Here is a 26,632-nt window from a genome sequence, read left to right as displayed (position 1 = left end):
GTGCAAAAATATGTTTTAATTCCATTCTCAAGTTACGTCGAACACATTGCACGCAAATAACAGAGCACGCTGAACAAAAAAATAATAAATTAGTGTGTATCACGTGTAGATTTATACAAAAATGTATAGAAAATAAGAAATAAAACGCGAGAATGTTTAGAACATTTGCATTTCCCCCGGGAAGGAATATTTCGAGAGCAATATCATTGGTTTCGGTATTTTTTGTTGATTCAAAAAACAACCTTCCATGGACCATCATCTCAGGTATGATATGCAACAATAATGAACTAGACCCATACCCGTCTTCCCTATTTAGAGTGCGCATTACATAAAACGAACAGCCCTCAGCGTGTGCATGCGCATATCCGAACTCGAAAAAAATTATATGCTACTATATTTTTCATCCACACATGCGAAAGTACAACAGAAACTCCACAGAGAGGTTTTTCACCGAAGACCATGATGATTGAGATTAAACTTTACCGGCACTACTTTGGAGAGATGTCTGCAGGAAAACGCAGTATCAACGTTCTTAGAGAAAGTTGGAAAACTGCGCAGGCGCGGCTCAATGCAAACTGGGTCCAAACAGTCACCGGTTCAGCGTCCGGTATCCCCTAACCGGTCAGTTATGTTTAGCAGCTAGCGCAGTCTTTTAATGATTGGGAAACGCAGTGACATTGTAATGAAAATACAAGGAATTTGACATCGGTATTAGGCTTAAACTGAACATTTAAAAGACAAAGATCATGTCGCTTTGCCCTATCAAGTCCTGGAGCATCAAGGGACAAGAAGTGGAAGCTGCGACAGATTTTCTCTTCTTGGGCTCCAAGATTACTCCGAAAGGATACTGCAGCCATGCATACGCAAGGCTGGCATACGCAATCACCCTTGTACGGCCGTGTTGTCGCTGAGCGAGTATAGCTCCTATTCCATGGCCACTTGCGTCGGTACGGAGTTCAGTTTTGGCGGAAGGGTTGAAGTGGGCCAAGACTGGTGGCGTAGTTAGAGCAGCAATAAGCTCTGAGAAAGCTGCAACTTGTTCAGGCCCCCAATAGAACGAAACGTCTTTCTTGAGGAGTTGGGTGAGCGGACGAGCAAGGACTGCGAAGTTCGGGACGAATCGTCGGAAATAGGAACATAGGCCAATAAAGCTTCGGACATCGCTGGATGAACGCGGAGTGGGAAAATCTCTGACGGCACGTATCTTGTCAGGGTCAGGCTGAACAACGGAAACATTAACCAAGTGACCAAGCACTTTGATTTCCCGATGGCCGAAACTGCATTTCTTTGAGTTGAGTTGAAGGCCGGCGCGGTGGAATAGCTCGAGAATGGTAGAAAGGCGAGAGAGGTGGTTGTCAAAAGTGGACGAGAAAACAATGACGTCGTCTAAGTAGCAAAGACAAGTCGTCCACTTGAAGCCGCGCGGCAATGAGTCCATCATCCGTTCGAAAGTTGCAGGGGCGTTACATAGGCCAAAAGGCATGACTTTGAATTGATAAAGGCCGTCAGGGGTGATGAACGCTGTTTTTTCACGGTCTCTCTCGTCGACAGAAATCTGCCAGTAGCCGGAACGAAGGTCGATGGATGAAAAGTAGGTGGCTCCGTGCAAACTATCAAGCGCGTCGTCAATGCGCGGAAGAGGATATACATCTTTTTTGGTTATCTTATTCAAATGACGGTAGTCAACGTAGAATCTCCAACTGTTATCCTTTTTCTTGACCAACGCGACAGGAGATGCCCAGGGGCTACTGGAAGGCTCGATTATGTCGTTCGCTAACATCTTTTCGACCTCCGTTTGAATGACGTGTCGCTCGGCAAGCGAAACGCGATAGGGCCGCCTGTGAATAGGACTGGCGTCACCGGTGTCAACGCGGTGGGTGACAACTGTCGTTTGACCCAATGGGCGGGTACTGTAGGTAAACAAAAGCTTGTGTAACACAGCGGCGAATTCAGGTTGCAGATCAGCTGCAATCATGCTGTTAAGCGGATCAGGGCGCGATGTGGACGACGAGAGGTTGTTGGCAGGGACGGCAGTTGTATGATCTGTAGACAGAGCTGAAATGGCACAATCGGTAATCGGGGACAGCGCAGCTAATGAAATTCTCTCGGGCAGAACTTGAGTTGAAAAGCTGAAGTTAAGGACAGGGAGAGTGGTGCGGTTCTGGGAGATGTGCACAATTAGATGAGGAAGGGTGACGTGCCGCTGCAGCATGACATCAGTAATGGGACAAGCGAGATAATCGCCATCTGGGACGGGTGGAAATGGCGACATAGCGACGTAAACGGCAGTTTCAGGAGGAAGGCGGCTAAATTGTGCTGATCGAAGGCGGGGTGAGCAGGAGGGGTCTTCAGAGCAGAGCGGAAGGTCCAAGCGAAGTAGGCCGGTAGAGCAGTCAATGAGGGCAGAGTGGGCTGTTAAAAAGTCAAGCCAAGGATAACGTCTTTGGGGCCTTCCTGTAGGACGGTGAACAACACTGGGGCATGACGGCCAGCAGTGGTAACTTGCGCCGTACATATGCCAATCGCGGCAGCAGAGCTACCATTGGGGACGCGAACTTTGGACGAGACGGCTGGCGTAAGGACTTTCTTGAGGCGACGGCGAAATGAGTAGCTGATAACGGACAGTTGGGCGCCTGTATCAATTAGAGCAGAAACAGAAACTCCATCCACAAGGACGTCGATATGGTTATTTTGTAGGGCAGGGGTCAACAGAGGTCTTTCGGTCCGGGTCATAAATGCAGCGTCATTGGCATTGGCTGCATTGGCTAGTTTTCCGGTACGTGGCCAGAATATGACGGTGGCGAATTGCGGCGAGGAAGAGGAGAACGCGAACGTCGTGCTTGCGGAGATGGCGAACGGTTGGCAGCACGGACAGTGGAACCGGGGTCAGCAAGGGTCTGGTCGGGGCGAGGTGGGGAATAGCGAGGGGCATAGTCTCCGCGGCGGTCAACGTAGGCGTACTGTCGAGATGGCGTGTACCAGCGACTACGGCAGTGGCGGGAAATGTGGCCAACGCGAGAACAAGTAAAACAGATGGGGCGATTGTCGTGGGTACGCCATTCATTTGGGTTGCGGTAACGATATCGGGGCGAGAAACCTGCGTTGGTTGAGTGGCAGCAATTACTGGAGGGGCAGGTCCTGAATCCGTGGTGTCGGTGGTGCTGGTAGAAGGGAGGCCCACATTCGCAACCTCTTGGCGAACAACAGCCTTAATAAGTGATATGGTAGCCAGGGTTTTGTCGGGCGTATGCGAAAGCGAGGCCGCGGGAGTCATTTCCTCAAGCTCTTGGTGGACAATGCGTGTCAAAGTGTTGTCGTTAGCAGGCGGTCGAGGAGTCGGGATATCGATACAGGAGGAGCTAGCAGCCGTGTTCGGCAACCGGTCGAAACGGTGAGATATGCGCCTCTGTTTCGCCTGCTCGAAACGTCGGCACACCTGTAGCACAGAGTCCACGGTGGAGCAATCCCTGCACAACAGGAGGTTGAAGGCATTGTCGGCAATGCCTTTTACTATATGGCCGACGTTATCCTCCTCAGGCATGCCTTGGTCGACTTTGCGGCATAGAGTAAGTGAGTAGAGTAAGTGAGATAAGACTCCGTAGACGTTTGGGCGCGAGAGGCGAGCGCTTTTTTGGCGGCAATGTGGCGGCCAATAGGCTTTCCGAATAGGTCGTGCAGCTTCTGTTTGCAAATATCCCAAGATGTTAGCTCGTCTTCATGGGCTTCAAACCACACCCGCGTGGTCCCAGCCAAGTAAAATATTACATTCGCGAGCATGAGCGTGGAATCCCACCTGTTGTGCTTGCTCACGCGCTCGTATAGGGCTAGCCAGTCGTCTACGTCGACGTCCTCGGTCCCGCAGAAGGTTCCGGGGTCACGGGGGTGGGCCATTACAACAGCAGGGGTGGCGGCTGTAGAGGTAAAGGCGTCGGTAGTCATCGTAGTGGTTCCGATGTGGCGGCCGCTGCGGAGATCCAGGTTGTGACAGAGGATCGAATAGATTCACCTCCACCAAGAGATGTTACGTGGAAGATTTACAGTCCCAAAGCTGTCCGCACAACTAACGTTGATGAGGGCACCGATTTCACAACACTCAGCGTCGTCGTCTTCTCCGAGTCTGTTGCATTCTTCATCCTCATCACGAACAGCGAATACAGCTAAGTAACAATATTGTCGAATATCTGCAATTCGGGACTGAAGTCCACGAGCATTTCATTGAAAAATTGATGCGTCCTTGAGTTTTTTTACAAATGTTAATTCTGGGGGAGCCATTGTGGCTGCTACTGTAGAGCTGCTATAATTGGTGTTAGCGCGTCCAGAACCTGCAGCGCATTCTGTGCTGCTGGGGTGTGCAGACTAGGTAGCACAGCGCGGATTGCATTCGCCAAGGACGTGAGAGTGGCAATTACCTGTAGGTCCTGGCAATGCCCCACATCATGACTTTTCTCTGGTTCGGCAGTAGGTGCAGGACATTCGGTTCACGGCACGTTTCCTGGCCCAGCGGACGGGGAAGGTTTTGATAGCGTTGGCCAGTTAACGTCTGAGGCAGCACCTACAGAGTCACCGCCCGTCGAGGTCCCTTGATTTAAAACTGTAGGCATAGGAGTAGGACGAGATGCAGGAGTGCTCGAGGCCTTGCTATAAAAATTAACTGCTTTCTGAGATGAACTTCCGCGACGCGAACGACGCCGTCGCACCTTAGCAGCGGCCTGTCTGTGTGTAGATTGATCATGCACCATATGCTTCAGCACTGCCCGTTCTGTCTTTAAGCGGGGGCAACTTTTTGAGGAGAAGTCATAAGGGCCATGGCAGTTGGCGCACTCCAGAACAATCGCGCGGCAAATGTCGCCGCTATGCGACTCACAGCATCTAGGACACATGATGGAATTTTCGCACACCGCACTTACGTGCCCAGTAAGTGTTGGCTATCGGGACCATTATAACTGTAGAGATAAAGCACGGCTGTTGTGCGCGTGCAACTTAAAGGGACACTGTAGCATGTTTTGCAAAAATTTCGCTTTCAACAGAAACCCACAGTTTTTCAGGCAGGGAACTCGAATATAGATTGAAATTAGGCAGAACAAAGCAGAGATAGCCTTTATTCAGTAGAAATATGAAGACCGCGCGACAGGGCTTATCACGGTTCGCGAGCCGCCTCTGACTGGACCAGACGTCGCATGACGACATTTTGAGGAGCGGGGAAGCTGCTGATACGGCTCCTTTGCTGCGCTGTGTGCTGATCGCAGCTCTCTGCGGCTGTGTGAATGTCATTATGGCATGTCATTTTCACACGAATGATCATCGGGGTTTTCACAGCATGCATCCGTACCAGATGCGCCCAAACACGAGGTAGCACTTCTGTTGTGGAGAGTGTCGGTTTCGAATAAAAACTTGCTTTGGTTAGAAAGTAGTGTGTTTCATTATTAGCAGAAACTAACGGCCGTCAGCAAACCCTCGGCGCGCATATTTCCGAAAGAAGGACAGTGATCAATGCCCAAGCCGACTACCTTCGTCTCTGGCCTCTCGCCTTGTCTGAACGTTTATTGATGTAAAAAATGGATCAAGGCTTGGTGTACCAAATTCTGCTTTGAGTGCCAGTCGTCGTACCTTGGGGAAACGAAGCATTTTATAGAAAGGGTGAAGCAGTACACAGCTGCCATCAGAGAAATGAACAATAAAATAAGCGTGGTTGTCGAGCTCTGGAATGCATGCGAGGCACTGACTGCTGGAGACCCAGTCAAATGCGCGCAGAAAGCTGCTTGAGTCGTACAATACACGTTTAAGAAATTGATGGCTGAGGTATATGAAAGACAATCTGCAGCGCCTCCTCACCCATGACTTAATGAGAAAACCATATTACGAAATATGCTTCGTTAGAAGAGCCTCGTCGTTTTCATTTTTAACTTTCTTTGCATCCCCAAACAAGACAGGGCTATGTAAAATGATGAGGCAGAACCAGGTGAAACATCACAAGGCCATATATGAACCACTTCGATGATTGCTTGCTTGGAAGCATTGAAGGAAACATCACTCTGTGCGCTGCTTACCTGTATGCGCCTATAACCAGCTGAGGGTACACACTTTATCTTCTAATAACGCTCCCGTAAGGTTTGCAAGATCATATAAGGCACGTGCCGCGCTGGAAAGGATCTCGCAAACCCTTCACAACCTAGCTGCGATACAGCAGTTAGCTGTTATTATTCATCTGCGAGTTCTCAGTGCTTAGCACAGAATTCGTTGAGCGGAACTTTTGCGCCACAAAAAACAACAACAACGAGACACTCGAATACCACCATGCGCAGAGGCTGGCTGCCCGTCAGTTCGCGAAATTGCACCCCTTGAACGGATCACAATCAACGCTAAACACAACGGTTCACATGCAAATGAGACCTGAATAGTCAGAAAGTAATGGAACTACGAAGTTAGTCCTCACACCCTTATCTCCTTTTTCTTCCTTTAATAACCGGGGTTCTAGGACATGGTCACTGCCCTGACTCTTTTGTGCATTGAAATAGAAGGAAACGCGTCATGGTTCTGTCGTGCCTTTTTTGTCAAAGCCCTACAGAAATTGCTTTAGGAACAAACTGCATGTAGTCACAGTCACAAAAATGCTTCGAGTAGAGTGCTTCTTTAGCCCCCCTTCCACCCCCCCCCCTGCTTCAATTTATCTCCCTTCTCAGATATGCTGCATTGCGCTGCGAGTTTTTAACCTAAAGAATGAATTGATCGTCACGTCCACAGCTGTTCGTGCAGGTTGTATCAGGTGCACAACACATAGCTGATGTATTTGGTACGTTCGCAACGCACGCAAGACGAGGAACAGCGCACGCCGAAAGCCTCTTCTGTTTACTCTGAATGCCTGGCTCCGCTCAGTGATATCCCAACGGATGAAGTAGCGAGGCTATCTCTACACGCTTCTCCTCTGTAGCAGTCTCGCGGTGCGCGGGAAATTTGAGCTGCGTGCTTTCAGTCGCCGATTGCTCAGGGGTTTCATGCATAATAAAAAAAATAACTTCACAGAAATGATAAAAAATAATCTACTTCAAACATCTATATTATTCACACATTTCAAAACCGCTGCAGTGTCTCTTTATTCCCGAACCACTCAACCAGTTAAAAGCACTAAATGCAGTTCATCACGTCTCATTTCATGCAAGGTCATCAGACATAAAACTTCTCACATCAATTGGAAAGCGGTGAACGTGATGCCGGGAGTGATCACTTCGACCTCGTGCAACCACGCACCTCTTTGTACTCAGAGGCCCCATGCCTCTAACACAGGTGGCCCCACGGCCACAGAACCGTCCAAACCGTTTCGGTCAACGTAATTGGCAGAGTGTTAAACTAGAATCTTGCGAAGTAAAACCTGCAGAGGCAGGAACGCCAGCAAGCCTGTGTTCGGGCGCAGTACATAGTAAACAAAATGAGCAGAAGAGCGAAGGATGATGCCAAGAGCAGCGTTCGCTGAGGTTCACGGCTGTGAAAGAACGAGATGATATATATTTTTTATAAAAGAAGCGTTTTACCTCTCAGCAAAATCTACGCAAGTAAATCATATTTAAATAGATCAGTAGTAAAAAACTTAATGGCAATGAACAATAAATTATGAGGCACACGATGGTCATGAACATATTCTTGTTTTATTCGGGTTTGCAACTCAAAGTTAACAGAAAAATGTTTTCTACTAACTCAGTGTCCACTTAATAATTGATGTTGCTGGCACGTGTTTCTAAACCGCCTTCGATCTCGGCTGTAGCGACCCAGGTGAATTGACTTTGGAAGCTGTATGATGTAGAGGGTGTTTCAAAGCAGACGTTATAAAATTGCTGAAAATAGCGAATTAAAAATAGGAAAAAAATTGCATAAATGCCTTTAGGCCGCGGCGGGTCAGGTTTGCTACAAAAAGCTTATAATAATGTTGGTAATTAACTGAACTCAATAGTTGCCTTTTGAATTATCGCTGCTCGGTGGTCTGTTCTACTGAGAACTTCAAAGCCGAGAACGATAAGTCATTTAAGGTATTGCAATGAAAACAAAATCGTTTTCTGATGACCTGCAGCGTGTCAAAACGCGATGCTTCTTCACTAAGAAAAAGAAACTGAGTGCAAAAACATGCAGACAGTTCTGAAAAGACGACACGTCCGGCGCTGGAGTGATGCAGTGGCAATGGTGGTCAGTTGGAACCTCGAATGATATTACACTAAGTAATATGCATATTTAAGGCGAAAGTCTTTAACGTCATGCTCGCGGCCAGGATAGCCTCCGTCCGTACGTAACGCTTCAATTTGATGACGTTATCAGTGGTGTAGTATGTTGTGCCTTAAACTAAATGATGACATAAGGTTGCTGGATGTTACATCTGACCGCAGCGGCTAACTCGGGCCTCTCCTTCACATGGGAGGGCGATATCAGAATCAGCCTGCCAGGACCATTGCATTCATGTTACCCCTAGACCACGCAGGCACGTTCCACACGTGCTTCTTTCAATACCCGGCATCAGGAAGGTCGTGCTATCACCGATAGAACTAAAACAAATCACTCTTGAATACTTCCAAGAGCACCATGCAATTCGTTTGCATGTCTACACCGACGGTTCAGTGAATGCCGTGAGTTCTTCAGGCTCCATGGTCATACCCTCAATGATTACAGAAATAAGAGTTAGGACAATTCACCAGACTTCAACAGCTGCAGAGCTAACCGCTCTTCGTTTCGCAATTAGGCATATAAGTCAGCAGAACCCTCAGCGGTGGTCTATTTTCACTGATTCAAAAGGAGCCCTGCAAGCCTTAAAAGCGGCTCTTCGCCGTAAAGTCCATGAACAACTCGTTGCGGAATGACGACAAATTCATCACTGTACGATTAATGGAGGACGTAACATCATCTTCCAATGACATACAGGACACAGCGGCATAGCGGACAATCTTCGGGCGGACACGGTCGCACGAACAGCCCACCAAGACGGCGATTGGGTGTTGATTCCCTTTTCCCGAGCAGACGCAGCGGGCAGGCTCCGCGCACTTGCTTGGGAACACAAACTCGCCTTGTGGAATTCTGGCCAGTTTGCAAACTGCCGCTTAAAATTCCTGGACCCTGACCTGAAGCTCCGGCTTCCACCTGGCCTACCCCGACGCGAGGAAACTTTGCTGTGCTGCCTGTGGGTTGGCGTAGCATTCACAAACTCGTATTCCTTTATGATAGGTATGGCAAACAGCCCATGTACAAACTGTGGGTGCAACGAGTCTATAGGCCACATTCTTTGTGAGTGCCCCATATACAGTGAGGAAAGACAGTGTTTGTGCCATACGCTGCAGCATCTACATGGACGCCCATTGACTGAAATTACTGACTGAGTTTAGGTCCCTGGCCACGGCTATCGTCTGCGGTGGAGGCCTCCCAGGCACTGTTCCGGTTTATGTAAAGCATATGGCTTAATGGCCTAAGCCTAAGCACATGGCCTAAGTTTACTGTTATATTATGTGATATGGCCTGTGACGTGATGTGATGTGGTATGTCTGTTATGTGACTGTACTAACTTCAATCATCCCTCTCGCACACCTTTTATATTCACTCATCCCTTTCCCCCATGGCAGGGTAGCAAACCGGTTGCTTTTACGGGTTACGCTTCCTGCCTTTCCTCTCATCTTCCGCCTCCTCCTTTCATACGGCTTCATTAAAGCGGGGATTTAAATGTGGGGTGGTGTGCCTATACTATAGCGTCATACCCATAAAAGAAGAGCTTGTCGGCCCCCAAAATGTTAAAGCAAAAGCTTGTAATTTCTCATAGTCGCGGCCACGATCGTAGAGGAAGATGGAAGTGTAAAAAAGAAAAAGTTGCCGTTGTGGAGGCCTTCAGACCATCATGCAACAGGTACTTAAGCCTCATCGCACTTTAGTGGTCAAAAGTGCCCCCCAGAAAGTGTTTGCCTCGCAGCTTGGCGCAGGGGAAATGCTAGTTATTGCCAACTGACCATTAGTTACGTTTTTGAGCGACGAAGGAAACTATTTTGCATGATAGGAGGAAGAAGAGGAGGAAAAAACTTTGTTTAAATAAAAAAAATGTAAACACTCCCAGGAGGACCTCTTATTCCAGGAGCCCTCTGGCTGTTCCTTCTAGCTTAGCCCGCTCGACCAGCCGCAACTGATCTGCAGGTTGCGTGGCTAGAAGGGCAGCCTCCCAGGAGGAGGGGGTGGGATGTTTGACGGGAGGAACGCGGATGGGATGTGTCAATTCCCATAAGTAATGGTAGAGAGTGGGTGGGGTGGCGTTGCATGTGGTGCAGTATGGTGGGAAGTCCGTGGCGTGAAAGATGTGGGCAAATTGAGGAGAAGGAAAAAACGAATGTGTCTGAAGTTGTCGCCAGCACGTGCTGTCGATGTGAGAAAGCGTGTGATGTGGTGGCGGGTACGTGGCACGGCAACGACGATAGTAGTGAACAATCGTATTGTACTCAAGAGGTTCGATGGGGGTGCATAATGAAAGTTTGGGGAGGACATCCACCGGCACCCGGAAGCTTAATTCTTGGGCAAACGCATGAGCGCGCTCATTTCCGAGGATGTCCTCGTGCCCAGGAACCCATGTGATGGTGATGGGATCGGGTTGGGTAGGCAGAGTAGATAATATTTTAGCAGATGAAAGTGGTAGAGTTCCTCGCAGTAGATGTCTGTATGCTCTTTGGGAGTCTGTGCATATTGTGATGTGCTGAGTCTGCATCTGACTGATGTGCGCAATAGCGAGTGTAATGGCCAAGCATTCGGCCTCGGCGATGCTAGTGCAGTAGGTGGAGACGGCATTGAATGTTGAGGGGCGAATGTCAGTGAATACAGCAGTGCAGATGTGAGGAATGTCCGGATTGTGTGAAGCATCCGTGTAAATGATGTCCTGGCGTGTAGAGCACTGTTTGGAAAAATATGAAGCATGGGCTGCGCGACGGCCTTTGTGGTGTTCGGGATCCATATTTCGTGAGAGGAGTTTGAGCTCGAGGAGGCTCCGCAGATGCGAAGGGATATGACTATGAGGTGAGGGATACATCACAATAGAGCAGACAGTTCAAATATGGTGTCTTAGGCCGTGCAATATGTTATCAGGGAGCGTTTACAGAGTTCCCTGTGAGTCTCTTGAGCTCATCTCAGACTTTGTATAGCAAACAACATCACAATTTCTCGCGTTGCAGGGCTTCAGAATTATTTATGCTCGTTTGTAAAGCCATATAGCATCATCTTGCAAACGGCTTCGAACTTCGCTAGGACAACCAACTTAACTGAGACGATTAAAGCTTTATGAACGGGTTTTATTTTATAAGCTGTGTAGTTAAACGAGATTCGTATCAGATGTCCTCGAAACCTGAGTTTATTCCTGCAGTTTTTTTGTTCTTTTTCAGGCAAACCGTTTATTGATTTTAAGAAGGATTTGTTGCCACACCTGGTATATATCTTGATCTCGGTGTCTGAATAACTGCCACCCCAGAAATATGTTTTGTGCTTTAATGGCTGGTTTCATGCACGCTTTCGCGTCACTAGCTGGGAACGCCTAAGGCACAATCGATGTCACAACTATCCGTCAGGTTCAAGTCGCTCAGAAATGAGACCTCACGCGCGACTCCTGCTTATAAGGGCGGCGTTGGAGTCGCGAGTAATGAAGCTAGAAAATCAGGCAATCCACTAAAAATTCGTGGAATCAATACTGCACCTTCAGATAATCGCATCTAATGATTGCACTTCCAGCGATTTAACAAAGCTTCTATTCAGCCGGTCTATACGATTAAGCCCAATGGCTTATTTATTGACTACCGTGCTGTACAATCCACCTGTACAGAACGACACATGGTATATCTCGACGTTTTTAAAACACGAATCTCTGAAAAGGAACACATATTACTCTTTAGTTCATCTTCTGATTGGAATGCATCATGACCTCTATACAAGTGTACCCCTATGGTACTGCGCTAGATTTTTGTGCTGCCTTATTAGACATAAGAAGAAAGAAAAATGACATTACAAAGCCTAATAACGTTTCTAAATCCCAGTAAATGTAGTAGTGAACAACAGTATATCACAGACGCATTTTCATTGCTAAGTTGGTTTTATTAAAGATGCTCTGTATGTTCAGCTAACATATGTTTGGCATAACTGATGTGTTGGATATAGTGCTAGACTCGGCTTTTTCCTAACCATTGACCTCAGCGAAAATGTGCTCCAGGTTGACGTTCTCCAGAGTAGCGCATGTTCAAACTTTATATCTGCCATTTTGGAGTAAAGAACGACGTACACTAATGAACGCGAAACTTGGAAAAGGTTTGTTGCTCCCGTCACTCTACACACTTGGTAACTAACGCATGCCAGTAGACTTCGTAGGGCTATCCATGAGAACCCCACTTGGAATGCTAGTTTATATACAATTCATTAACAGGTACTAAGCAGAAGGCTTTTGCTGTCAGTTGCTCTATAGTGCTGTATTAACGGACAATAACTCGAGGTGGCTATTTTTGCGTAGCACGTTTTGCGGCTTTAGTGCTAAACTTGCGCCAATATTCTGAGAACTGTAGTACAAAGAGCTTCGTTGATTTCAAATGTATGATGAGTATCACTGTGCTAGAGCAAGTCAGTGACTCCTTTTGTGCTGCAGTTGCTTCCTTTTTATCTGATGTAATAAATCATCCTCTAGGCATTTGTGTGACTCCCATTTGGGTTAAGGTATAAGTGGACCTCAATCATCATTGAAGCACACAGAGAAAAAATGAAGTCGGCCTTTGCTGTCGTCTTGGTTTTTGCTGCTGGTACATGTGAGTAGCAGTAACTTCTGCTCCTTTGCACAAAACGGGGTACGTGATGAAAGGAATTTTCGAGCACAAGGTTCGAGAGCGTTAGCACTATACTAATCATGTTTGTAATTACCGGTTGCTTACAAAGACATTGTTTATTTCATTTGAACGACAAGTAACGTCACAGTTTTCATTAAATTGCCTGAAATAGGAACCTCTTTTAACAAAACGTACCGGGTCATGAATTCACGCCAAGAACTATACTATAGCGTACACGGTAAATGGAGTAGGGGGTTGGTTGGTTGGTAACAACTTTATTTATAGTCCTGCAGAGATTTCGCCTACGGGGCCCTAGGTCTCCCACGTGGGGACGTCGAGGTGTTGCCTCGTCGTCACCTCGTGGGTCTGCTGGACGGCCCAGAGTTGTTTACCGAGGCTTAGTCTGCACAAAGCTGCGGCCAACCGCGGCGGGAAGGTTCCGGAGTTAGCACCGTGCGGATTTGTGTTACAGTCCGAGAGCACGTGATCTTAAAGTGGGTACCCTACCAACAAGGTATACCTCTATTGTCTCAATTGCTAGTTTCAGTGTCGTTTCGATATAACCGTCGCTGTCTTTGTGCACCCAAAGGGTTATATCGTTGGCATATATGGTGTGCCGGACGTCTTTCAGTTCTTGTAGCTTTCCTGCTAGCCCGATCATAACCAGGTTGAACAGTGTTGGCGAGATGACGGAGCCCTGAGGCTTGCCGGTGCTTCCTTACGTTTTCTCTTCTAGTTGAAGGTCCCCTGCACTAAACAGCTCGCCTGTCTGTCAAGACATCTTTAACGTAGTTGCACGTGCGTACACCTAGGTTTTACCGCGATATTTGGTGTAAGATGGCCGAGTGCGATATTCTATCAAATGCTCTTTCAAGGTCGAGGCCGAGAATTGCTCTGGTGTCTCTCGTCTTGCCGTCAAACACGTAGTGCTTCAGTTGTATCATCGCTTCCTGCGTGGGCTTGGCAGCGAATGAGCAGTGCGTGCTCCGTGGTCTTGCCGACTCGTGACGTTAGTGAAGTGGGGCGGAGGCTGTCGAGGCTCGGCGCTTTTCCGGGTTTCGGGATTAGTACCATTCTCGCAGTTTTCCATTGTGGCGGGAGGGTGCCGCGCTGCCGGTAGTCATTGATGAATGCCATTAACTGTTCCACGGAGGTGTCGTCGAGATTTTTCAGGACGCGATTCGACACCCTGTCGAGGCCTGGCGCTGATCTGCTGTGGATGTTGCGCAGCGCCGTTTTGAGAAACAACTTCATTTAACGCATCAGTAACCGTCGAGAATATCCTGGGCCAGGGTAACCAAGGCAAAGTGGTAGGAACTATCAAGCAGGAGGGAGGAGATTATTTAGTTATATACGTCGAAGAATGGGTGTTTGTGTGGCTGATGAGGGATTTGTTAGGAAGGGGACGTGTGCGAAGAGTTCCCCTAATGTTGTCATAGTGACTAATATATTCTTATTGTAGTGAAGAGTAGCGTCTCACGTGGGCAGATAAGGCCAGGAAATTCAAGGCCCCAGTTCTGATGACGTTCGCGGGCGAGGCGATGCTTTACCTCATTGCCTGGGATTCCAGCGTGACCAGGAATCCACTTCAGTGTGACAGTATTGGGACGTAATTTGGTAACAGCCTTGTGTAGTCATTTTGCAGTTCTTCAGGAATGCGACCGTATGAATGGCGCCTATAGTGTATATCAGTGTATATGATATATCCTGTGTATATAGGTATTCGCTGTAGGAGGAGGATCTATGTAAGGAACGAGGGTATGCTTCACCACCTCGCTGAAGCTCTCAGTTGAGTAAGCAGCCACTCCGACGTTAGTTCGTTATGCATCTGTGTAGAAGATCATGGAATCAGTAGGATGAACATGATTGAAAACGCGAGCGGAACATCTGCCCGAGTTATTATCGGGTTCAGCATGTTTCCGAATGGGAATTGCTCTGAGGTGATCAGCGAGCGAGGAAGAAGGGGTAATGATAGAGAGGTCGATAGGTGAGAATGAAACTTGCTGAAGTATCAAATGTTCTTGTTTCATGCTAGAAATACGTGCCATTTGTTGTTATCGATGTTGCTGTATGAATCTCTCAGGGGCAACAACACCCGTGTAGAGTATAGGCGCTCAGTGGACGTATCTACAGGGGTGTTAAGGGCAGCCTTGTGTAATGTATTAAGCGCAACTTCAATCTGATGTCTTTGACGACCTTCGCGTAGCCCGGCGTGCTTACTGACAATACGGTGAACTAGATGCATAAGCTGATTGTAAATTTTACCGGTTGTAGAAACTTTCGCCTGAGTAGTTCACCCATGGATATCAAGACTAAGGATCGTCAGGAAGATACGCGATTGATGGGTGACCTGCCTTTTGTCAGATTGATTGCTTTCATTTATTTTATTACCCTCAAGCACATAAGCATTACAGATCATTACAGGGGGGAGTGGTACAGCATACATAGATGAAATTATAGAACATGAAATGAAGAAAACGCAATAAGGCTAAATGAACGAAGGGAATACATAACAATAAAAACAATCATACAATAAACAAAAAATGTAGATGGTTACGCTGCCTTTGATAGCGGTTTGCTGCGATCAGCACCAATTAGAATTTTTCAGCTGCAGGAAATAGCCCTACTTTTTCAAGATAACTAGTGCCTGTATCGTGACCTTGCTGTAGGGTCTCCTATAAATCTCTAGGAGATCAAGACGTGCAGCAAATAATAAGGTCACCTGTATATAATATGCTTTAAGTTTGGGATAGGCGTTAGAATACGAGATATGGGTGTCATTCCAAGCTTAAAAAAGGGTGGGTGACAAAGTAGCGCCCTGAGGAGTACCACGTGTAAGGGGTAAAGGATCAGAGACAGAATCGGGGAGGTGGAACTTGGCCGTGTGGTCGTGGAAAAATGCAGTGAGGTAACCGTACATATTTGGATCACAGTCAGTGGAGAAAGGATGTTTAAGACAGGATCGTGGCCAAGGGTATGATAGGCCTAACACATTAAGAGCCACTATGGCTTGGATCTGTGAAGAGGGCGGAGGGTAAAATTCGTGCGTCAAAAGAAAACAGAGGTCCTGAGTATACACGCCTATTCGAAAGCCAATTTGATGAGGAGGAAAGCAATCTAGAATTGAAGATGACCCTCCATGCGATTGAGCACTATGCGTTCCATGATCTTTCCAAGTCATGATGTTAGAGAAACTGGGTGGAGATTTTGAAGTGCAGGATTTTTGCCTGGATTTGACAGTAGAATTATACCTTGTGATTGTTTCCTGGATGCTAGGAGGATGCTTTCTTCCCAATGAAATTTTATGATGCTCAGAAAATGTTCTTTGTCCATGTCAGAGAGGTTTCGAAGGAGTCAGCATGTAATCTGGCCTTCACCTGGGACTGACTGCCGCTTAAGCAGTTCTAGCTCCCAGTCAAGATCCCAGAGGGTGAACGGGCCCTCGAGTTCTGCGTTAGAAGCAGCAGTGTACGAGGACAAGGCCTAGGTAGAAGAGGAGGAATGTAGAGATCGCGGTATTGGGTTGTTGAGGCATCCTCAGCTCCTGTTCCCTCTCTCGAGAAGTACTATTCGCTACTAGGTGAGCGGAAAATTAATACATCGCTCAGTGTTGCTTGATGTGCAATGTTTTCTGAAGAAAAAATCAGAAAGACAGCTCATCCAATCTATACTGTCTCCTTAATGAATCCAGACAAGCAGCTAGGAGTCTTGTCGAAACCTCGACAATCTGAGTGAAAATTTGTGTCAGTGTGGTACTTTCTAGAGAAATGAGTACTATCATAATGTATGACTTTACGAGCGCCTAGGTTTTGGTATTTTTCAGAATATTGAATAAAAATGTTCTGTCTATTTCTGCATGAGACCATCGTGAGTGTATTTCCCACTCATATCACGTGCCATGAAGTCTCGCAGTTCTGCAATATTATGGCGCCTTTGAGTGTGCGGTTATAGGTGTTAAGTAAAATTGACAATTCTATGTCCCAGCAATTGATAATTTAGATTCAAGGTATATTGTTCATTCATTACGGTAGGAAAGAAAGAGACGTCCGAATACCTCAATGCATACATTTAGGAAACAAGTCTGGCAAATATTTTATACGCGCCGAGTCAGTATCCAGCGTGTGAGCCGAACAGCATTCTAAACAGCGACATGTGTTTCATAAACTAATTATGTTCTCAGAAAAAAGCCTCACATTGCTGCCAGCATATTAAAAAGTAGCTTTTCGCTCCTGCCTTAATTATAATATGCTAAACTTTGTACGCAATTACGACCTAAATGTCGCGTGTGCATGGTATTTTTTCCTAAGTATTGCTCATGGGCATCAAAAGTGAAATATAGTTCTTAGATGAGTCCCTATGCCTTATTTATGCACCGCAAAAAGTGAGGTTTCATAAGGTTGGTTTTATCTTCATTGCCTTGCGCGGTGGTGCAGTGGTAAAACACCCGACTACTGGGCCGGGTGTTTTCGCCGACTACGTTAAATATAATTAACAATATTAACTGGTTCGCAGGAAGGGAACGGCGCATAATTTGTCACACTTGCTCAGTGGGCACCTGAACCGCGCCGTAAGGGAAGGGAGGAAGGTGGGAGGTAAATTGGGGAGAAAGGGGTGACGTAGTGGAGGGCTGCGGAGTAATTTCGACCACGTGGGGATCTTTAACGTGCGCTGACATCGCACAGCGCACGGACGCCACTTCGTTTCGCCTCCATCGAAATGCAGCCGCCGCGGTCGGGTTCGAACCCGGGTACTCCGGCAAAGTAGTAGAATGTCTTACCACTGCACGACCCCGGCGGGGCCGCTAAAGATCCCCAGGTGGTCGAAATTACTCCGTAGCCCTCCATTACGACTCCACTTTCACTCCGACCTTCCTCCCTGCTTTACGGCGCGGTTCAAGTGTCCACAGTACGAGTGTGACAGATACTGCGTCTTTCCCTTCCTGTGAAACCAATTATTACTATTACTTTTTTTTCTTCACTTACGCACACGCTCATACACTTCCTGCACCTAATCATCCTATTATTGATTTGTGCAAAATTATATCAGCGCTTTTAGTTTGAAATGAACTACCTGAAACATTTATTTAGTTGGTTGGTTTGTGGTGTTTAATTAACGTCCCAAAGTGACTTAGGCTATGAGAGACGCCGTAGTGAAGGACTCCGGAAATTTCGACCACCTGGGGTTCTTTAACGTTAACTGACATTGCACAGCACACGGGCGCCATGCTTTTCGCCTCCACACAAAAGCGACCGCCGAGGCCGGGATTCGATCCCGCGTCCTTGGGAACAGTAGTCGAGCGCCGTAACCACTGCGTAACGTGAATAATGAAACCCTTTCTTGCCAACCACTGAATCCTATGCAATTTGAAAACTGTTCAAGCTTCCATTTAAGAAGTACATAGCAGTGTCTAAAAGAGTCAAGATTTGCCTTAGTAAAAAATGGTGCCCGAAAATACTGGACTTTTGTAGCTAACCCCATCTTTCTACAACCTGTACTTTGCTTACAAAACATATGGTTTAATTCACATTCGTGCCGATGAAATAGTTTGAAATAGTAGAGAATTCTCTAACAGCTTCGTTTTTATTTCTAGCTTTCTTCCACAGTAGCATTCCGCAGACCTGTAGGCCAAAGGAAGCTGTAATATTTAGAAGAAAACCAAGAGGCCCGGATCATTTTTGCAGAGGTGTTAGGGCCCCTAATCCCGACAAACATGGAAACCAATGGGTTGGAATTGTGAGTATGCAACTGTGCCTTTTTATCGTCGAGTGCTCAGGTGGCAAAAATACTTATAAAGCCCAGGAACTCACTCTTATCTCTAAGTGCTTTAGTAATAGAAGTGTCTTGAATGTCGCTTGAATATGTTCTTTTACATTTGTGGTAGCTATCAATGAAGTACTTACAGTAAGGTACATTATGAAAACATTAAGAGCAGATATGCTCAAGAAAGCTACGAGCAATTCAAAGGTATGAGAAGCGATATACATTTTGTAGTACATTTCTGAAACAAAAAATTTGGAGGACGCTTAAGCTTCGCTTTCAAGAGTGGAACGCGATAGCGTTATTGGACCTCGTTCGCACCGCCCACTCATTCGCTCGGTATGCTCTTGAGTGATCTAAAGAAAGGAAAGACGCTTGATTTTACAACCCGTGAGGGTGCACGGCGAAACGTCAGGGGCGAGTGGCGCGTCATGTGTCGGGGCAGCGCCGCACATTGCGAGGAGTGGTTCTTCTGTGTTTTCCGCAAGATGGCTCAGCATGTGCGCAGAGCGCAGAAGAAATGTAGCGAAAACGTACTTCGCTACTCGTGTAACTGCGACTTCTGTAAGTAACATGCTCATAATTACCGATATACACCGCAGTATAACGTTCTACGGCACGTTTCTAAGGCAACACCGCATTCACTAGAAGCGCTTTTGTACAGCTTTCAAGTAACAGGTTCTTGATGGTGCGGTTTACTTTAGACTATTTGTGGAGTGTAAACCGGAAAAAACTGTATAAAGACTTGTGCGATGTGGTGCTTCCAGAACCGTTGTACAGAGCTGTGTACTCGTCCACAGGGGGCAAAAATGTTCTTAAAAGAGTGAAGAGGATGATGGTGCCGGCAGGGGTGAAAACGTTCTTTTTTAAGCTGCACACTGGAACATTGGAGGCAAAGAAATGGAAGGAACAGAAAGGGCTTTTTGTACACTGGGGTGTCCACTGCATAATATGCAGGAAAGAGGAGACGATTGAACACGTGTTTCTTGAATGCTGGGATGCCGTATTTTTATGCGACGTGCTCCAGAGGACGCTTAAAAGGGAACTACCCATAAGCCCACATGGTATCCGATTCTTGCCAGTAGAAGCGAACAATGATACACCGTTGGATCTTTTGATGCTACTGGCTCTCCACAGCATACGGAAAAGCAGAATGGCTGTAGAGCACGGTGACGTCGATGCACGTTCAGCGAGACAGCTCTTTAGAGAGAGCATACGGGCATATGTGGACGAACAGAAAGCTTTAAAACTAGAGCCAGAATGGTTAGTTAGTTTTGAAGGGTTGTCACATATGAGGGATTTTTAATCCGACAACTTCAGCTAAGGAAGGCTGAAGCTTTAAGTCAATGCTTGCTCTTTTATTTTGTCATGTTATTGATGTCACATGTGTCTTTTTTCTGTACGTCCTCGGTCAGGAAATAAAGAAAAAAAAATCGATCTCGTGGCTGAATGGTAGCGTCTCCGTCTCACACTCCGGAGACCCTGGTTCGATTCCCACCCAGCCCATCTTGGAAGTTGCTTTTTATTTATGAAGGACATGCCGGGATTTATCGCTCACGGCCAACGCCGCCGACGCCGACGACACCGGCTTTTCTGCGACACGAGCTCCATAACGCTACCGCGTTTAAAGTCGGCGCCATAAAGACCGCTTTTACACCAGCACTATGATAGTCCCATTTTGGAACGCTATGAGACTATAAAATACGTCGCTAGGCTCACCTGTCTATAATAGTATTTTTTTTAAGCTATTTGCATGGTCAGCTTGCTGTGCGAGGAAGTCCGCCTAATTTAATAAACAAATAAATCAAGCGCTTTCACGATTACTGGCCTAACGACTCTGTACGTCTAGATGTCGGTCTAACAACAAGAAAATCGTTATAATTTATGCACGAAACAGGCTCTGAAATTCACGACAGAATTCTGCCAGCCGATTGGAAAACGACGAACGTATATTCCTGCTCTTCTGTGACTTTTGTCAACTTTTATTCCGTGAAACGTCTTGAAGGCCTCGCGTATGTTAGGCACACGACAGCTCTTGTACAGCTGGAAACCGTTCGCGATATTTACGCAGATATTTTTCCTTAAATTAGCATTTGCCTTTATGAGCCATCACAGAGCAATCTATGCTGTAGAGTTAAAAACTAATACTTGGTAGACAAAATTTCAATCCTTGTATTTGCAGATAACGGCTAGTTAGAGCAGTGCTACAGTGTAATCATAATATAGGGGACTTTCGCGGGTAGCGTTGCTCCTATCGGTGACATTTATTTATTATTTATTTTATTTTATTTTCAGTACACCCTGCAGCGCCGAAGCATTATAGCAGGGGAGTGGGTACAACATTAAAGTGACGAGCAGATAAACAACAACAAAAAAATCACACGAGAGAAAGAACAAAAAAAGCGGGGGGGGGGGGGGGGTAGACAAAGGAGTAATGAATTAAAAAAAAAATACAAGAAGAACAACAGTGCATTCGGTAAACAATAATAGTTAGAAGGAACAGTAAAATCACAAATCATTGATTAGCCGTAAAAATACATCTCGGTCTGCACTCACATCAGCTGGCAGCTTGTTCCATTCAGAAATAGTACGTGGAAAAAATGAGTGCTTTTTGTAGTTAGTTTTACACGCCATTTCTCGTATTTTAAAACTGTGGTCTGTCCTGTTAGAAATATAGTGGGCTGTTTTGAGGTACTATTCCTTATCAATGCCTGTTGTGTCGGTGTATATTGAGTGCAGAAGTTTGAGCCTTTGCTTCTGGCGCCTTATCTGTAGCGGTTCGAGTTCTATGTGTTTCTTTATCTGTGTTATGCTGGCATGTCTGGAATATTGCCTTGATATAAATCTGGCTGCGCGGTTTTGTATACCTTCTAATTTATCAGTCAGGTACCGCTGATGCGGTACCTGATTTGCGTTAATAGAGAAATTGAAGTGAATTTATTTTTTCGTTAACTCGACACATATTCTTAAATTTAATTTTAAACCAAGAAGGGGCGGTGTAAATGTGTTTATCAATCGTAATCTCAATTATTGTTTGTACGATTTCTTCCTCAGAATACATAAATAAATTTCGGAGGCACTACTAATTGTGCAGAAGGTTTCATAGGAACTGCTGAGCTCTCGGCGGCTCCCTGTAGAGGTTCTCCGGCTCAGAACTGTTTCCCTTTCCCATCAGAAAGCGTCGGGGGCATTACTATAGTGCCTAGAACATTCTAGGCACTATAGCATTACCTATCATGCACACACAAAACTGCTGTGCACAATGGATGGCAATTGACTTCTCCAACTCACGTAATATAATCAATAAGAATGGCTTCACAGGAAGAGAAATGCGCAGTATTTGCCACACCCTCTTCTGTGGACACCCTATCCCCGCAGTAAGGGAAGGGAGGAAGGTGGGAGTGAATAACTCATATGTCGAATGTGTATCATTATTATTGAATGCAGAAGGTCTGCTGTAAAACAACGCTTTTACTTAACAGATGTGCTGTTTTAAAGTTTTTCCAAACGATATCATCGATGTGTGCTACGCAACGCATTGTTTTTATTATTTCGAGGAGCAATCCCGTAGTATGCGTTTTATGGATGAACATATGGCTATATTGTTTTCCGATGTTTTCACTTTTATCTAAATAAATCCACCCGATTTCCGTACATACATTAGGGAGTTTTAGAATAGGGGGACCCAAGGCTTGGGGCCCCTAAGGAAATAGCGTGCGGCGGCGCAACGTGCTAGCCTAGTGGCGAGTTTTAGAATAGGGGTTTTCCCGACGCAGCGGAGCCGGGCTTACGTTCGTTGATTGCAGCGCCACGACGGTAAACCAAGGAAAATCATTTAAATATATAAAAGCCAACAACGGTATTTTATTGACCAAAGTACTATTCTTGTGCAAAAACTATCTTAAGACTACCGGTTATACAAACCGTTTTCGTCACAGAAGACGAAATTGGCCAATTGTCAATCCAGGCCGAGGCCGGCAATCCTCATTTGAACCTTCCGCGCCTTCCGCCGTCTGGTCCCCATGGCAACCAAAGGAGGCGAACTCGCTACACCCAGCAGCTCGGTAAATCCGAAAGCAATGTGAAAATATAGTGCGTTTTATCGCTAAAATTTGGTAGTGCAGGCATCATGAGACATATTCGTCGGCCTTTCGTTTTCCATGAACGCGTGACAGCGTGGAGCGGTGACGACAAATGTGCGCTGAGGCGAGCGGCCGCTATTTGGTTGAACTCCGCCATGTTGCCGTAACCCAAGCGACCTAACGGCTGCTTGGGGCGAACGCTATTTCCTAAATATAGGGGCCGCCCCTAGCGTTAACCCAAGACCCAAGCACGCCTTACGTTCTGCGCATGCGCATTTCGACGCCCCAAGCTCCATGGGAGCCCCAAAGCTTGGGGCCCCCTATTCTAAAACTCTCTATTAAAAATATATGCATCCAGAAAGTACATATTTTGGGAAAGAGTTTCAGAACGTATTTACTCGCATGTTTGTAACTTCACGAAAGCGATTCAGAGATCTGGAAATATTTTTCCTGGATTGGTTTGGTTTGTGGTTTTTAACGTCCCAAAGCTACTCAGGCGATGATACCCCGCACTTTAGGACTCCGAAAATTTCGATCACCTGGCGTTATTTAACGTGCACTGACATCGCACAGCACGCGGGCGCCTTGGGGGGGGGGGGGGGGAGGGAGGGGTGAAGGGTGGTTGCTCCTGGCCCTACAGAGCTGGGACGGTAGCTCAACGCCGCTTGCGGTGGGGGTTAGCCGGCCCCCGAATTTATATCTGTTGTAGGCCGTCATTGCACCCTCTACCGCATAGGTGGTAGACGACGGCTGTTGCGGCGTGCGTCTTTCTCTCCCTCTTCTTTTTCTTTCTTCTCTACATTTTCTCTTCTATCCGCACGAGGCAGCCGAGGTAGCTCACCTACAGAGCCAGTAGCAGGCCCGTGCATTTTAATTTCATTCTTCCTACAGCCACAGCCACAGCCACAGCCACAACAACACGTTGCTTTTCGCCTGCATCAAAAAGCATCCACCATGACCGGGATTCGATCCCGCGTCCTTGGCAACAGTAATCAAGCGCTGTTACCACTGCATCACCCAGGCGGGGACTCAGATCTTCTTTTGCATGTATGCTTCAAGAATTCTGCAATAAATTTTCAAATTGAGCCTACATTGATTTTAAGGTGTTGTTACCTATTTGTTATGAGCGCAGAAAAAACGCGCAGAAGGAAAATCTTCGTACGCAAAGGAAGTTGCAAGCATTCCCGTCATCTCGATACTTTTCAAATACTTTGCAATCGCCTGTGAAATATTTCAAATGCATTGTTTTGTGGTAATATGAAGGTCCTCAATACTCATTATGAGTGCGGGGCTACATTCATAGGTAAACCTTGCTACGTTTGGGACACTTAGACCACTGATAACAAATTGTCATAAAAAGTATCTTACAACATTCGATAGTTTTCTCTCAATTATTTTCAAGAATGGAGACCATTCACTTTAAATATCAGATTCGAATACCAGCAGGAACTCTAGGGAAAGCAATAAAAGTAAATTTTCGCGACCTACAGGAAGCGTAGGCTATTCCTATCCATATGGATATAATCGTATCTTGTGATATCTCACAGCTGCCTCAAAAATAGAACTAAGGAGAGAAAGCTGAACTTGAAAAGTATTCGAGAAAGGTGGTAATGGATGTTGCAAAAAAAAGAAAATCAAAGTTATTTGATCATATCTCAATGAATTTGCGCATACGTTTAGGTGTATGTGTAAAGTAGGGAAACGTTTTAACGAGGTTCTTTCATCAGCTGGCCTGAAATTGCTCTCTATTTATTGAATCATTATTTCAGAAAATTTTCAACTCTTAACTTACCCCCCCCCCCCCCCCCCCAGTACTTCTTTCTCTCTTATCTCTCATTTTCACTTGCCTCTCTTCAGGCCTCTCTTCGGAGACAGATACCGCACTTTTCCTAGCCGCAAAGCTGATTTCCATATTGCAAACACAAAAGCGAGATTTGACATTGTCACGTAGCCGTTTCGGCCTGTAACCAGAAGGTTGGGTTTTAACGGGGGGTTGAGCTAGCAGGCGCAGAAGAGCAGGTTCGGAGCACCGAGAGACGGCAGCTAACTTCATCTTCTTATCGAACGCCACGGGGCCACTTCTTCGAGTCCGCGCACGAGACTCTCGATGAGCAGCTGCCTAGCGGCTGCTGTTGCACACGCTACATTACCCCCCTCTCTAAAAAAATAAATGTCAACTTGATGAATTCGAAAGCAGAGAGAAAAAAAAATAATGCAAGAAATATGCGTTAGGCGGTGCGCTAATTTTCTCGCGAAAAGTACGGCTTCATGCGCACGACAAGGACAACTTCGGATTTCTGGTGGCGACGAGTAGAAGAAAAGCCGTCCGGAAGCACTTCGTACGTGACGTCGCTCAGCTGACGACGCACTTTGTATGGCCCAAAGTACTGCTTCAAAAGTTTTTCAGATAGTCCCCGATGTCGAATCGGAGTCCAGAGCCACACTCTGTCGCCCGGTGCGAAAGTCACTATACGGTGGCGGTGATCGTAACGCTGGGCGTCTCGGCCTTGCTGGTTCCGGATGCGTGCCCTCGCTAGCTGTCGCGCTTCTTCTGCGCGTTGAGTGAACTCCTCGGCGCCAACTTCGAGGTCACGGCCGTCGTGGGGCAACATGGCTTCGAGCATTGTCGTAACTTCGCGGCCATACAATAAGGAGAACGGCGTCATTTGCGTTGTTTCCTGCTGCGCCGTGTTGTACGCAAACGCGACGTACGGGAGGACGTCATCCCAAGGCCGATGTTCAGCATCCACGTACATGGACATTATGTCGGCGAGAGTTTTGTTCAGACGTTCTGTCAAGCCATTAGTTTGTGGATGGTAGGCGGTTGACCTGCGATGGGTAGTGCCGGTTAGCTGCATGACAGATTCCAGTAGCTTGGCAGTGAAAGCAGTGCCTCGGTCCGTTATTATAACTGTCGGGGCGCCGTGCCTCAGGACTATGCGCTCGATGTAAAATTTCGCTGCCTCGATTGCCGTACCACGCTGGAGGGTTTTCTTTTCAGCCTAACGCGTGAGGTAATCTGTAGCGGCAATTATCCACCTGTTGCCGGAATCAGAAATTGGAAAAGGACCCAACAGATCCATGCCAACTTGTTCGAATGGGCATCTTGGCACTTGAACAGGATGCAGTAAACCGGCCGGTTTCACAGGCGGTGTTTTCCTTCGCTGGCAATCATGGCATGTTCTCACGTAATGTCGTACTGCGGCCGCAAGGTTTGGCCAGTAATAACTCTTCTTAATTCGGGCCAGAGTTCGAGCATACCCCAGGTGACCCGCGGTGGGCTCGTCATGACATGCCTGTAAGATTTCTTCGCGAAGAGACTGTGGTACGACGAGGAGGTAATCTCTTCCCGTCGGAGCGAAGTTGATATTGTATAAGACAATGTTTCGCATGCAAAACGATGAATGTGGTCTGGCGAAGAGACGGGGAACTTCTGTAGGGCGCGCTTCCAGAAAATCAATAAGTGGTGCGAGAGCCGGATCGTTACGTTGCTGCTGCGAAACAATGAGGGCGTCGACGGCTGCGATAAGGGGAAAGTCTGGTTCTTCGTCTTCCCGCGCAACCTCGACAGGTGAACGGGACAAGCAGTCAGCGTCGTTGCGCTGACGTCCATACTTATACACGATGGTCATGTCGAACTCCTGTAGCCGTAAGCTCCATCGTGCAAGGCGTCCGGAGGGGTCCCGCAAGTTCGTTAACCAGCAAAAAGAATGGTGGTCACTCACAACCCGAAAGTGCCGGCCATAAATATAGGGTCGAAATTTCATCACCGCCCATACAACAGCCAGACATTCTTTTTCGGTGGTGGAATAGTTCGATTCGGCACGGGACAAAGTCCGGCTGGCGTATGCGATAACTCGCTCGGCACCGTCTTGCCACTGGACGAGTACAGCGCCTAGACCCAATTTGCTGGCATCTGTGTGGACCAGAGTCTCGGCATTCGCATCGAAATGGGCAAGCACAGGTGTTGTCTGCAAGCGGTGCCGTAACTCGTCG

At 46.8% G+C, this 26,632-nt stretch overlaps 1 long non-coding RNA gene across 3 annotated transcripts in view; it reads left to right on the top strand.

Moving 5' to 3' along the window:
* LOC146181191 (uncharacterized) overlaps positions 1 to 26,632 on the top strand; it is a 55,694-nt gene that overhangs the window by 4,733 nt on the left and 24,329 nt on the right. For all 3 annotated transcript variants that reach the window (XR_014700425.1, XR_014700424.1, XR_014700426.1), the window contains 2 exons: positions 12,662 to 12,779; positions 18,388 to 18,530. This is a non-coding gene — a long non-coding RNA (uncharacterized LOC146181191). The remainder of the gene's footprint in view (positions 1 to 12,661; positions 12,780 to 18,387; positions 18,531 to 26,632) is intronic.

The sequence above is a fragment of the Amblyomma maculatum genome, chromosome 8, assembly GCF_055883805.1.
Source record: "Amblyomma maculatum isolate TAMU_Amacu chromosome 8, ASM5588380v1, whole genome shotgun sequence".
In the NCBI taxonomy this organism is placed as follows: Eukaryota; Metazoa; Arthropoda; class Arachnida; order Ixodida; family Ixodidae; genus Amblyomma; species Amblyomma maculatum.
The sequence above is the reverse complement of the archived record's forward strand: the minus strand, read 5'-3'. Positions and strand labels throughout refer to the sequence as shown.